The sequence below is a fragment of the Nicotiana tabacum genome, chromosome 10 (assembly GCF_000715075.1).
Source record: "Nicotiana tabacum cultivar K326 chromosome 10, ASM71507v2, whole genome shotgun sequence".
In the NCBI taxonomy this organism is placed as follows: domain Eukaryota; kingdom Viridiplantae; phylum Streptophyta; class Magnoliopsida; order Solanales; family Solanaceae; genus Nicotiana; species Nicotiana tabacum.
Genome location: NC_134089.1, coordinates 1,290,399 through 1,303,866, shown reverse-complemented (window position 1 = coordinate 1,303,866; position 13,468 = coordinate 1,290,399). Strand labels below are relative to the sequence as shown.

Genomic DNA, 13,468 nt, shown 5'->3' with positions numbered 1-13,468 from the left:
CAAATTAAGGGTTGCCTAGCACTAGAGATTCTGGACATTCTATTGCTATAAAAATCTCCAACCCACACCTACAGTGAAAAAATTAAATACATAGGGAAAAAACAAGAGGATGCTAGATGCTGAACAAAATCATCTAGGTCCATCCATATAGCTATTAAACAATGAAATCAACAACTTTAAATAATATACCGAACAACAAAAAATGTAAATAATAGCATCAGCAACTACTAGAAACAAATGTCACACTAAAGCATACCAATAATGCGAACCATAGTTTCTCTTCCAGACAAATCAGTCACGTGCTGCATTTTTTAACATGTAAATTAAAATTCAGCGCGCGCACACTAAAATCATAAATTCAATTTCTATAATCTCATAAGAACCGTCACAAACAACTCACTAAAGCGGCAAAAATGTGAGCAACACCGAACACCAATTCACCCTCCCTCGTTGCTGGTCCAAGTGTTACAGTCTCTTCCTTTGGCTCCCTAGTCTTTCTCCTCGACTACACAACCAAATTAAAACAAAAAATTATTGATGATTATATTTTTGTATAATAAATCAAGCTAATAATAATCGAAAATGGAGAGAAACAGTACCATGGCTTCGGCTAGGATTGGTAGTGAGAAGCTCAAGAGATACTGAACAGCTAGCGAATAACCTTACTTTGAGGTGGAAACTGATGAAATAGCTGTCCTCTGTTTATATAGTTAGGGTTTGGGGGATGAGCTTTTCTGATATTGGAGTGCCGCCCCTTGTTTTTCCTTTTGACTGTGAGTGCCCCCTCTAGTTCTGATACGTATACTCCTGCCCCTCTCATAAGAAGTTTTTGCCAAATCAAATGATTTAACCTTAATTAATTGAATATTAAGATTAACATACAATGTGTTATAGTTATGTTGCATAGTCCAAATAAGGAAAGAGTTTATTTAAGGTAAAATCTTTATTGATTTAAACTTTTAATTATTAGAAGGTAGGTAAGGTGCTACGTACTCTCCACCCTCCCCATACTCCATTTGTGGGATCACACTGGGTATATCATGGTTGCCTACATAAGCATTTCGATGTCAAAGGATGAGTTGTCCGAAAACATGACCATACAGCTTCACTTTGTAAGAAAATAAATGAATAAGCCAATATGTTGAAAAGAGCAAGATTGGCAAGTCAGAAAACATTAGCATAACTATTAGAGCTCACAGAGTCATTTGTGACTCTTGCACATATAGTAGTTTCATCATCCGTGCCAATGACAAGCAAGAAATATAAATGATTTATAGAGTCAAACAAATAAAATTTAAGATTAACAAAGATAGTTAATTCATGAAGGAACATTTTCTAGATTGGTAAGATTATGTAGAAAACTTGAAAGTACTAACATTATCGTATAACACGAAACACTTCATGCCCTATCAAATTATGCTATATAAATTAAAACGGAGAAGATAGTTCATAACGGCAAGTCAGAATATCAATAAGCCTCAATGTTGAGCTCATAAAGGAATTCACCCCTCGCACATCTAAATTGTTTTCATCATCTTTGCCATAAGGAGAGAGTAGATTTACCGTTATGACTACAACAAGCAAATTGAAAAGGCAAGTCAGAATATAAATATGCCTCGATGTTAAGCTCATAGAGGAATACACCCCTCGCACATCTAATTGTTTTCCTCATTCTTGCCATGACAAAAGAGTAGAGTCACCAATAAAGCTGGGAATAAAATGTAAATTTCCCCATCTACTAGAGCAATCCGAAGCACCTATAAGTCAGACTACAACAAGCAAATTGAAACAGTGGAGAAATCCATAAAGGCAAGTCAGAATATAAATATGCCTCGATTTTAAACTCATAGAGGAATACACCCCTAGAGTTACCAATAAAGCTTGCAATAAAATGTACATTTCCCCATCTACTAGAGCAATCTGAAGCACCTATAAGTCAGACTAAAACAAGCAAATTGAAACAGTGGAGTAATCCAAAAAACCAAGTCAGAATATAAATATGCCTCGAAGTTAAGCTCGCAGAGGAATACACCCCTCGCAAATCTAATTTTTTTTTCCTCATTCTTGCCATGACAAAAGAATAGACTTACCAATAAAGCTTGCAATAAAATGTACATTTCCGCATCTACTAGAGCAATCCGAAGCACCTATAAGTCAGACTACAACGAGCAAATTGAAGCAGTGGAGTAATCCATAAAGGCAAGTCAGAATATAAATATGCCTCGATGTTAAGCTCATAGAGGAATACACCCCTCGCACATCTAATTTTTTTCCTCATTCTTGCCATGACAAAAGAGTAGAGTTACCAATAAAGCTTGCAATAAAATGCGCATTTCCCCATCTACTAGAGCAATCTGAGGCACCTATAAGTCAGACTACAAGAAGCAAATTGAAACAGTGGAGTAATCCATAAAGGCAAGTCAAAATATAAATATGCCTCGATGTTAAGCTCATAGAGGAATACACCCCTCGCAAATCTAATTTTTTTTCCTCATTCTTGTCATGACAAAAGAGTAGCCTTACCAATAAAGCTTGCAATAAAATGTACATTTCCGCATCTAATAGAGCAATCCGAAGCACCTATAAGTCAGACTACAACGAGCAAATTAAAACGGTGGAATAATCCATAAAGGCAAGTCAGAATATAAATATGCCTCGATGTTAAGCTCAAAGAGGAATACACCCTTCGCACATCTAATTATTTTTCCTCATTCTTGCATGACAAAAGAGTAGAGTTACCAATAAAGCTTGCAATAAAATGCGCATTTCCCCATCTACTAAAGCAATCTGAGGTACCTATAAGTCAGACTACAAGAAGCAAATTAAAACAGTGAAGTAATCCATAAAGGCAAGTCAAAATTGTTAAGCTCATAGAGGAATACACCCCTCGCAAATCTAATTTTTTTTCCTCATTCTTGTCATGACAAAAGAGAAGCCTTACCAATAAAGCTTGCAATAAAATGTACATTTCCGCATCTACTAGAGCAATCTGAAGCACCTATAAGTCAGACTACAACAAGCAAATTGAAACAGTGGCGTAATCCATAAAGGCAAGTCAGAATATAAATATGCCTCGATGTTAAGCTCATAGAGGATTACACCCCTCGCACATCTAATTTGTTTTCATCATCCTTGCCATGACAAAAGAGTAGATTTACCAATAAAGCTTGCAATAAAATGTACATTTCCCCATCTAGAGCAACCCGAAGCACCTATAAGTCAGACAGACTAAAGCATGCAAATTGAAACAGTGGAATAACCCATAAAGGCAAGTCAGAATATAAATATGCCTCGATGTTAAGCTTATAGAGGAATAGACCCCTCGCACATCTAATTTTTTTTTCCTCATTCTTGCCATGACAAAAGAGTAGACTTACCAATAAAATGTACCACCACCACCCCCAACATCTACTGGACCAAACTCATATAATCCCACAATACGGCAAAGATACACCCTATAAGTAAGACTATGTTATGTAAATTGAAACTGGGGAGTAATCCAAAAAAGGGAAGTCAGAATATCAATAAGCTTCGATGTTAAGCTCACAGAGGAATTCACCCCTCGCACATCTAATTTTTTCATCATTCTTGCCACAACAGAGACTACAATTACTGCTTAAACTTGCAATATAGTGTACATCCCCTCTCCCAAATCTACTTGAGCAAACCGAAGTATCTTTGGTTCTACAATCCCACAGTATGGCAATGATACACCCTATAAATCAGAGTATGTCATGTAAATTGAAACAAAACAGTAATACATACAGGCAAGTCAAAATATCAATAAGCCTCGATGTTAAGTTCATAAAGAATTTCACCCTCGCACATCTAATATTTTTCATCATTCTTTGCCATAACTAAAGAATAAAGTGATAAAAACATGCAATAAAATGATATGTTGTTTGAATCCTTCAAAAACTGCACTGAAGGTGTATTGCACGCTACAACACAACAAAAACCAAGCAAAATGAAACAGAATGTAAAGAAAAACAAAAACTCAAGGAAGTCAGAATATGAATAAGACACGATGTTAAGCTCAAAGAGGAATTCACCTCTCGCACATCTAATTTTTTCATCATTCTTGCCATCACAAAGAGTAGATTTACTAATAAAACTTGCAAAGTAATGTACACCCCACCTTAACTAGAGTCATTCAAAGTATCTTTGGTTCAATTATCCTAAATAGGAAAGATAGAACCAAAAAAGGGGAAATGACCCAAAAATTATTAGGAAAGGTAAAAGGAGACTTCCTAAAGGAAAACCCTAAAGATAATCTCCAGCATATACCACGCCCTCCCTTTATATGTACAAGTACATTAAAAGGGGCTAATGTGTATACAAAGTTAGTGTAGCGCAGCTATGACTCAAAACGCTTCCATGTATATAGTGGAAGTGGATCTTAAGGGCTGCGCAAAATATCAAAATTAATCTAGAATAAATAGTCTATTCATAAAGTGCTATTTCTCAAAAATTATACTTATAAAAATACAAATTTTCCATCAAAGAACTTTGTATCACCAAATGTTTGAACGAAACTTTAACAGTTTGTAGTTTAAAAAACAATTGGTAATATATCAATGCTAATACTTAATTTGCAATATAAGGTGCAAAATAATAACCCATTGTTTTCTTTTCAACAAGTGATGTGATTATGATTCCCGTCTATCGGAAACAGTCTCTCTACCTTCCCATGGTAGGGGTAACACTGTGTACACATTATCCTCCCCAAACACCACATGTAGGATTACATTGGGTTTTTTGTTGTTTGTTGTTGTTATAAGGTGCAAAATAATACTGTACCATACATGAAAATCAACTACAGGAAAAATTACAGCTGACAAAGTTGAAGGATGGAAATAAATATTGGGAACTAATAACACCCTCTTTTGCACTTAACAAGCAGGAGATAAAATAATACATAGCTCCTCCTCAGCATATAAACATATAACTACATACAATTGAACGGTAGAAAAACTAAAAACAACAATAAACATAATTTATATCAAAGCATCAGTTATAAAATAAAGTTTAAAATTTACCAGTCATGATAATCAACTGCAACAGAAGAAAACACAGCTGACTAAGTTGAGAATGGCAATATCTATATGGGTACATATAACATCCCCCGTAGCATACAAATTGCTATGGGTTTTAAAAAAGAATAGGCACCCAAAATGCAACAATTTAAGAAAAACAAAGGATAGAGAGCAAATTAAACAGCATGAAATTAAGGCAACAGAGAAGAAGCTCACTTTGGTTTAGTAACAAATAAGAAGCACACTTCCTAGCGATATTCGGCTATAAAAATTGTTAAAAATAGATTATTTATAGAATCGCCAGTTTTAGGGTTTTTGAAGAGCATTAATGGGCCAAAACCCTATAATGATTCCTAGGCCTTACTACTCGTGAATGAAGTTAGTTGGGCCGAAAAGATTATTACAATAATGAAGTTTCATTTCTTGAGGAAACCAAAGTTTTTTTAAGGCAAAATACATAGTTTACCCATCGACCTTGCATCCAAATTCCGGTTACACCGCTCTCCACCACGGGCAACCTTTTACACACCATTTTTTTCTTCACCAGATTTTCAAAGCGTGTGTATAGTCACGCGCCAATAAAGTCGTGACATGTGTCACTGACTAATAATATCAAGATAACATATAAAATTACAATTATATCCATGTCTTCTTCATCATGTCCACCATAACTGCCATCACCATGCTTTCAATTTTTGTTCGTGCTCTTTCGATTTCCAACACTGAAGCAGCGAGGTAGTGACTAGTAATAATAAAGAGGAATGTGCATTTCTTAGTGAAGGAGATTAAGAATTTTACAATTTAATTATTTGTAAATTTACCCATTAACAAATTTAAAGAATATGCTTATCTGCAAAAGCTTGAGGTAAGCTTTAGCGGCTGGGGATACTTTCAAAAAATCCACCCTTTCGAAAATTTTAACTTAACTATGACAAAAGCTCAAGCTAAGCTTTCTAGAAAAGAAAAGAATTTTCTGTGTACATACGCTTGAGCCAAGCTTTAATGGTTGGTGGAGCTACAAAGAGTTTAAATTGTTCAACTCTAATTATAATTTCTTAACAAAAAAATCTACAAAACTAAAGACTAATGATCAACAAGAAGAGATATGAAAAATCTTGGTACATCTATTTGAGAAGAGTAGATCGGGTAGAGAGAAGTGGGTCTAATTGTTAGGGAGCAACTATGGTAATTTAGGTGGTTTTTAAACATGAAAGAAGATACCCTATTTAAAATGCGCATTTCCCCATCTACTAGAGCAATCTGAGGCACCTAGAAGTCAGACTACAAGAAGCAAATTGAAACAGTGGAGTAATCCATAAAGGCAAGTCAAAATATAAATATGCCTCGATGTTAAGCTCATAGAGGAATACACCCCTCGCAAATCTAATTTTTTTTCCGCATTCTTGTCATGACAAAAGAGTAGCCTTACCAATAAAGCTTGCAATAAAATGTACATTTCCGCATCCAATAGAGCAATCCGAAGCACCTATAAGTCAGACTACAACGAGCAAATTAAAACAGTGGAATAATCCATAAAGGCAAGTCAGAATATAAATATGCCTCGATGTTAAGCTCATAGAGGAATACACCCTTCGCACATCTAATTATTTTTCCTCATTCTTGCCATGACAAAAGAGTAGAGTTACCAATAAAGCTTGCAATAAAATGCGCATTTCCCCATCTACTAAAGCAATCTGAGGCACCTATAAGTCAGACTACAAGAAGCAAATTGAAACAGTGAAGTAATCCATAAAGGCAAGTCAAAATTGTTAAGCTCATAGAGGAATACACCGCTCGCAAATCTAATTTTTTTTCCTCATTCTTGTCATGACAAAAGAGAAGCCTTACCAATAAAGCTTGCAATAAAATGTACATTTCCGCATCTAATAGAGCAATCCGAAGCACCTATAAGTCAGACTACAACAAGCAAATTGAAACAGTGGAGTAATCCATAAAGGCAAGTCAGAATATAAATATGCCTCGATGTTAAGCTCATAGAGGATTACACCCTTCGCACATCTAATTTGTTTTCATCATCCTTGCCATGACAAAAGAGTAGATTTACCAATAAAGCTTGCAATAAAATGTACATTTCCCCATCTAGAGCAACCCGAAGCACCTATAGGTCAGACAGACTAAAGCATGCAAATTGAAACAGTGGAATAACCCATAAAGGCAAGTCAGAATATAAATATGCCTCGATGTTAAGCTCATAGAGGAATAGACCCCTCGCACATCTAATTTTTTTTCCTCATTCTTGCCATGACAAAAGAGTAGACTTACCAATAAAATGTACCACCACCACCCCCAACATCTACTGGACCAAACTGAAGTATCTTTAGTTATATAATCCCACAATACGGCAAAGATACACCCTATAAGTAGGACTATGTTATGTAAATTGAAACTGGGGAGTAATCCAAAAAAGGGAAGTCAGAATATCAATAAGCTTCGATGTTAAGCTCACAGAGGAATTCACCCCTCGCACATTTAATTTTTTCATCATTCTTGCCACAACAGAGAGACTACAATAACTGCTTAAACTTGCAATATAGTGTACATCCCCTCTCCCAAATCTACTGGAGCAAACCGAAGTATCTTTGGTTCTACAATCCCACAGTATGGCAATGATACACCCTATAAATCAGAGTATGTCATGTAAAGAATATGCTTATCTGCAAAAGCTTGAGGTAAGCTTTAGCGGCTGGGGATACTTTCAAAAAATCCACCCTTTCGAAAATTTTAACTTAACCATGACAAAAGCTCAAGCTAAGCTTTCTAGAAAAGAAAAGAATTTTCTGTGTACATACGCTTGAGCCAAGCTTTAATGGTTGGTGGAGCTACAAAGAGTTTAAATTGTTCAACTCTAATTATAATTTCTTAACAAAAAAATCTACAAAACTAAAGACTAATGATCAACAAGAAGAGATATGAAAAATCTTGGTAGATCTATTTGAGAAGAGTAGATCGGATAGAGAGAAGTGGGTCTAAGTGTTAGGGAGCAACTATGGTAGTTTTGGTGGTTTTTAAACATGGAAGAAGATACCCTATTTAAAATGCGCATTTCCCCATCTACTAGAGCAATCTGAGGCACCTATAAGTCAGACTACAAGAAGCAAATTGAAACAGTGGAGTAATCCATAAAGGCAAGTCAAAATATAAATATGCCTCGATGTTAAGCTCATAGAGGAATACACCCCTCGCAAATCTAATTTTTTTTCTGCATTCTTGTCATGACAAAAGAGTAGCCTTACCAATAAAGCTTGCAATAAAATGTACATTTCCGCATCTAATAGAGCAATCCGAAGCACCTATAAGTCAGACTACAACGAGCAAATTAAAACGGTGGAATAATCCATAAAGGCAAGTCAGAATATAAATATGCCTCGATGTTAAGCTCATAGAGGAATACACCCTTCGCACATCTAATTATTTTTCCTCATTCTTGCATGACAAAAGAGTAGAGTTACCAATAAAGCTTGCAATAAAATGCGCATTTCCCCATCTACTAAAGCAATCTGAGGTACCTATAAGTCAGACTACAAGAAGCAAATTAAAACAGTGAAGTAATCCATAAAGACAAGTCAAAATTGTTAAGCTCATAGAGGAATACACCCCTCGCAAATCTAATTTTTTTTTCCTCATTCTTGTCATGACAAAAGAGAAGCCTTACCAATAAAGCTTGCAATAAAATGTACATTTCCGCATCTAATAGAGCAATCCGAAGCACCTATAAGTCAGACTACAAGAAGCAAATTGAAACAATGGAGTAATCCATAAAGGCAAGTCAGAATATAAATATGCCTCGATGTTAAGCTCATAGAGGATTACACCCCTCGCACATCTAATTTGTTTTCATCATCCTTGCCATCACAAAAGAGTAGATTTACCAATAAAGCTTGCAATAAAATGTACATTTCCCCATCTAGAGCAACCCGAAGCACCTATAAGTCAGACAGACTAAAGCATGCAAATTGAAACAGTGGAATAACCCATAAAGGCAAGTCAGAATATAAATATGCCTCGATGTTAAGCTCATAGAGGAATAGACCCCTCGCACATCTAATTTTTTTTTCCTCATTCTTGCCATGACAAAAGAGTAGACTTACCAATAAAATGTACCACCACCACCCCCAACATCTACTGGACCAAACTCATATAATCCCACAATACGGCAAAGATACACCCTATAAGTAGGACTATGTTATGTAAATTGAAACTGGGGAGTAATCCAAAAAAGGGAAGTCAGAATATAAATAAGCTTCGATGTTAAGCTCACAGAGGAATTCACCCCTCGCACATCTAATTTTTTCATCATTCTTGCCACAACAGACTACAATTACTGCTTAAACTTGCAATATAGTGTACATCCCCTCTCCCAAATCTACTGGAGCAAACCGAAGTATCTTTGGTTCTACAATCCCACAGTATGGCAATGATACACCCTATAAATCAGAGTATGTCATGTAAATTGAAACAAAACAGTAATACATACAGGCAAGTCAAAATATCAATAAGCCTCGATGTTAAGTTCATAAAGAATTTCACCCTCGCACATCTAATATTTTTCATCATTCTTGCCATAACTAAAGAATAAAGTGATAAAAACATGCAATAAAATGATATGTTGTTTGAATCCTTCAAAAACTGCACTGAAGATGTATTGCACGCTACAACACAACAAAAACCAAGCAAAATGAAACAGAATGTAAAGAAAAACAAAAACTCAAGGAAGTCAGAATATGAATAAGACACGATGTTAAGCTAAAAGAGGAATTCACCTCTCGCACATCTAATTTTTTTCATCATTCTTGCCATCACAAAGAGTAGATTTACTAATAAAACTTGCAAAGTAATGTACACCCCACCTTAACTAGAGTCATTCAAAGTATCTTTGGTTCAATTATCCTAAATAGGAAAGATAGAACCAAAAAAGGGGAAATGACCCAAAAATTATTAGGAAAGGTAAAAGGAGACTTCCTAAAGGAAAACCCTAAAGATAATCTCCAGCATATACCACGCCCTCCCTTTATATGTACAAGTACATTAAAAGGGGCTATGTGTATACAAAGTTAGTGTAGCGCAGCTATGACTCAAAACGCTTCCATGTATATAGTGGAAGGGGATCTTAAGGGCTGCGCAAAATATCAAAATTAATCTAGAATAAATAGTCTATTCATAAAGTGCTATTTCTCAAAAATTATACTTATAAAAATACAAATTTTCCATCAAAGAACTTTGTATCACCAAATGTTTGAACGAAACTTTAACAGTTTGTAGTTTAAAAAACAATTGGTAATATATCAATGCTAATACTTAATTTGCAATATAAGGTGCAAAATAATAACCCATTGTTTTCTTTTCAACAAGTGATGTGATTATGATTCCCGTCTATCGGAAACAGTCTCTCTACCTTCCCATGGTAGGGGTAACACTGTGTACACATTATCCTCCCTAAACACCACATGTAGGATTACATTGGGTTTTTTGTTGTTTGTTGTTGTTATAAGGTGCAAAATAATACTGTACCATTCATGAAAATCAACTACAGGAAAAATTACAGCTGACAAAGTTGAAGGATGGAAATAAATATTGGAAACTAATAACACCCTCTTTTGCACTTAACAAGCAGGAGATAAAATAATACATAGCTCCTCCTCAGCATATAAACATATAACTACATACAATTGAACGGTAGAAAAACTAAAAACAACAACAAACATAATTTATTTCAAAGTCTCATAGTTATAAAATAATGTTTAAAATTTACCAGTCATGATAATCAACTGCAACAGAAGAAAACACAGCTGACTAAGTTGAGAATGGCAATATCTATATGGGTACATATAACATCCCCCGTAGCATACAAATTGCTATGGGTTTTAAAAAAGAATAGGCACCCAAAATGCAACAATTTAAGAAAAACAAAGGATAGAGAGCAAATTAAACAGCATGAAATTAAGGCAACAGAGAAGAAGCTCACTTTGGTTTAGTAACAAATAAGAAGCTCACTTCCTAGCGATATTCGGCTATAAAAATTGTTAAAAATAGATTATTTATAGAATCGCCAGTTTTAGGGTTTTTGAAGAGCATTAATGGGCCAAAACCCTATAATGGTTCCTAGGCCTTACTACTCGTGAATGAAGTTAGTTGGGCCGAAAAGATTATTACAATAATGAAGTTTCATTTCTTGAGGAAACCAAAGTTTTTTTAAGGCAAAATACATAGTTTACCCATCGACCTTGCATCCAAATTCCGGTTACACCGCTCTCCACCACGGGCAACCTTTTACACACCATTTTTTTCTTCACCAGATTTTCAAAGCGTGTGTATAGTCACGCGCCAATAAAGTCGTGACACGTGTCACTGACTAATAATATCAAGATAACATATAAAATTACAATTATATCCATGTCTTCTTCATCATGTCCACCATAACTGCCATCACCATGCTTTCAATTTTTGTTCGTGCTCTTTCGATTTCCAACACTGAAGCAGCGAGGTAGTGACTAGTAATAATAAAGAGGAATGTGCATTTCTTAGTGAAGGAGATTAAGAATTTTACAATTTAATTATTTGTAAATTTACCCATTAACAAATTTAAAGAATATGCTTATCTGCAAAAGCTTGAGGTAAGCTTTAGCGGCTGGGGATACTTTCAAAAAATCCACCCTTTCGAAAATTTTAACTTAACCATAACAAAAGCTCAAGCTAAGCTTTCTAGAAAAGAAAAGAATTTTCTGTGTACATACGCTTGAGCCAAGCTTTAATGGTTGGTGGAGCTATAAAGAGTTTAAATTGTTCAACTCTAATTATAATTTCTTAACAAAAAAATCTACAAAACTAAAGACTAATGATCAACAAGAAGAGATATGAAAAATCTTGGTAGATCTATTTGAGAAGAGTAGATCGAGTAGAGAGAAGTGGGTCTAAGTGTTAGGGAGCAACTATGGTAGTTTTGGTGGTTTTTAAACATGGAAGAAGATGACCCTATTTAAAATAAAAATAAAAATAAACTAAAAAATTAACATTTGATACAAAAATTATCATGTTCACACGCTTTATTTGATGGTAATGATACGCACGGACCACGTGGGCAAAGTGGTGTGTCTTAGACATACTCTATAAAGGTCGGGTGTGTAAAAGGTTGTATGTGATGGAGAGGTGTGTAACAGGGATTTGGGTGCAAGGTCAATGGGTAAACTATGTATTTTGCCTTTTTTCGATGATGTCCATATCAGCTTGCGCACACCAGAATTATTCCGGACGTTATCTACATGCTCATTAAAATAGGAATCAAAAAACTAATCACCTAATAGTAAATTCTTTTACCGTATTGGGATTTGAACCCCGATTACCAAGGTTTGCTTTCATTGATCACTAAGTCACCTCCTTAGGTATCGCTAAAATCAAAAGATTGTTTCAGTTTGTGATAAGCTAGCATCATCCATCCACACTGGTGTACTATACATTAGAGACTTACACCAAGATTTGAACTTTATTGGTTCGAGATTCTACTCTTTTAAGTTGCTGAATTTTAAATTAATCATTTGTATCTTTTTGGGAAATTATGCACAATTAAATGTTGGATATAGTTACTTCTGCTCGGAGAGATAGAGAGAAAGAGAGAGAAGAGCACTTGTGCTTGAAAAATGAATAAATCTTCCCATTAGAACTTCTATTGTTAGCTCACTCCATCTAAATGTAATTGCTGAATTTTTGTATTTGGTGTACGAACTAGCTCACAAGCACCTCAAATATTCTAACGAGTATGTACTTTCTTATACAAATGAATGAAATGACCTAACACCTCAACCATACCATTGAGTATGTCTTTATCTTCTACCAACACAAATATCAGCCAACTCTATCGACCCAAGCTTAGACCGATGAAAAAACATCACCAACCCTCTACAAGAATTTGAAATCCAGGGCCCAACAACTGCACCTACTTCATTAACACCCTTTGGTGCTAGTTTGCTCTTCTTACATCCTTCTTCACTTACTCTCTCCTTAATTTACGCACTGAAATGGAAAGAAAACCGAATTGATAATGGATTGAAAGAGAACAGAGGAGGTCTAGAATGGAGGCAATCAGAAGCTCCAAAAAGGTCTCAAGATTCTTACTGCTAGAAAAACTATCTGTTTAATTTGACACATTTTATTGGTCATGCAGCAGCAGACGAAACACCACCCCTTGCACATCTCCAGGCTCAGTGAAATTAGATACAACTCCAATTCATGACCTTGTTTAAATAGAAGCCAACATTCAATCTAGGTACATAAGTCTATACCATCCTGGCAAAAAGTCCTCATTTCTTCTTTCATGAAAATTGGTGCGTAATGCAGTTTCCCAGATGAAGATATGAACTACACACCTAGATATCTGATGTGTTTAACGGTTCAGTAGAATTTAAGATATAATAAATAAT

General features: G+C 35.2%; 1 protein-coding gene and 18 non-coding genes across 23 annotated transcripts in view; all 19 read right to left on the bottom strand.

Moving 5' to 3' along the window:
- Positions 1-13,468, bottom strand: part of LOC142164569 (small ribosomal subunit protein uS11y-like) — a 47,749-nt gene that overhangs the window by 9,138 nt on the left and 25,143 nt on the right. For all 5 annotated transcript variants that reach the window (XM_075222451.1, XM_075222452.1, XM_075222453.1 and 2 more), the window contains 3 exons: positions 600-13,422; positions 401-505; positions 257-302 (listed from right to left, as the gene is read on the bottom strand). The gene's annotated coding sequence lies outside the window, so the exon portion shown is untranslated. The remainder of the gene's footprint in view (positions 1-256; positions 303-400; positions 506-599; positions 13,423-13,468) is intronic.
- Positions 1,451-1,546, bottom strand: LOC142165591 (small nucleolar RNA Z266). The gene has a single exon (XR_012696251.1). It is a non-coding gene; the product is annotated as a small nucleolar RNA Z266 (small nucleolar RNA).
- On the bottom strand, positions 1,589-1,683 carry LOC142165567 (small nucleolar RNA Z266). The gene has a single exon (XR_012696227.1). It is a non-coding gene; the product is annotated as a small nucleolar RNA Z266 (small nucleolar RNA).
- LOC142165573 (small nucleolar RNA Z266) lies at positions 2,195-2,289 on the bottom strand. The gene has a single exon (XR_012696233.1). It is a non-coding gene; the product is annotated as a small nucleolar RNA Z266 (small nucleolar RNA).
- Positions 2,411-2,506, bottom strand: LOC142165627 (small nucleolar RNA Z266). The gene has a single exon (XR_012696286.1). It is a non-coding gene; the product is annotated as a small nucleolar RNA Z266 (small nucleolar RNA).
- Positions 2,628-2,723, bottom strand: LOC142165606 (small nucleolar RNA Z266). The gene has a single exon (XR_012696265.1). It is a non-coding gene; the product is annotated as a small nucleolar RNA Z266 (small nucleolar RNA).
- On the bottom strand, positions 3,046-3,141 carry LOC142165561 (small nucleolar RNA Z266). The gene has a single exon (XR_012696221.1). It is a non-coding gene; the product is annotated as a small nucleolar RNA Z266 (small nucleolar RNA).
- LOC142165599 (small nucleolar RNA Z266) lies at positions 3,264-3,360 on the bottom strand. Its single transcript, XR_012696259.1, has one exon. It is a non-coding gene; the product is annotated as a small nucleolar RNA Z266 (small nucleolar RNA).
- Positions 3,504-3,597, bottom strand: LOC142165614 (small nucleolar RNA Z266). Its single transcript, XR_012696273.1, has one exon. It is a non-coding gene; the product is annotated as a small nucleolar RNA Z266 (small nucleolar RNA).
- On the bottom strand, positions 3,763-3,856 carry LOC142165610 (small nucleolar RNA Z266). The gene has a single exon (XR_012696269.1). It is a non-coding gene; the product is annotated as a small nucleolar RNA Z266 (small nucleolar RNA).
- LOC142165556 (small nucleolar RNA Z266) lies at positions 6,570-6,665 on the bottom strand. The gene has a single exon (XR_012696217.1). It is a non-coding gene; the product is annotated as a small nucleolar RNA Z266 (small nucleolar RNA).
- Positions 6,989-7,084, bottom strand: LOC142165555 (small nucleolar RNA Z266). The gene has a single exon (XR_012696216.1). It is a non-coding gene; the product is annotated as a small nucleolar RNA Z266 (small nucleolar RNA).
- LOC142165576 (small nucleolar RNA Z266) lies at positions 7,207-7,302 on the bottom strand. The gene has a single exon (XR_012696236.1). It is a non-coding gene; the product is annotated as a small nucleolar RNA Z266 (small nucleolar RNA).
- LOC142165620 (small nucleolar RNA Z266) lies at positions 7,460-7,553 on the bottom strand. The gene has a single exon (XR_012696279.1). It is a non-coding gene; the product is annotated as a small nucleolar RNA Z266 (small nucleolar RNA).
- LOC142165601 (small nucleolar RNA Z266) lies at positions 8,395-8,490 on the bottom strand. The gene has a single exon (XR_012696261.1). It is a non-coding gene; the product is annotated as a small nucleolar RNA Z266 (small nucleolar RNA).
- Positions 8,814-8,909, bottom strand: LOC142165554 (small nucleolar RNA Z266). Its single transcript, XR_012696215.1, has one exon. It is a non-coding gene; the product is annotated as a small nucleolar RNA Z266 (small nucleolar RNA).
- On the bottom strand, positions 9,032-9,128 carry LOC142165585 (small nucleolar RNA Z266). The gene has a single exon (XR_012696245.1). It is a non-coding gene; the product is annotated as a small nucleolar RNA Z266 (small nucleolar RNA).
- Positions 9,272-9,365, bottom strand: LOC142165605 (small nucleolar RNA Z266). Its single transcript, XR_012696264.1, has one exon. It is a non-coding gene; the product is annotated as a small nucleolar RNA Z266 (small nucleolar RNA).
- On the bottom strand, positions 9,529-9,621 carry LOC142165596 (small nucleolar RNA Z266). Its single transcript, XR_012696256.1, has one exon. It is a non-coding gene; the product is annotated as a small nucleolar RNA Z266 (small nucleolar RNA).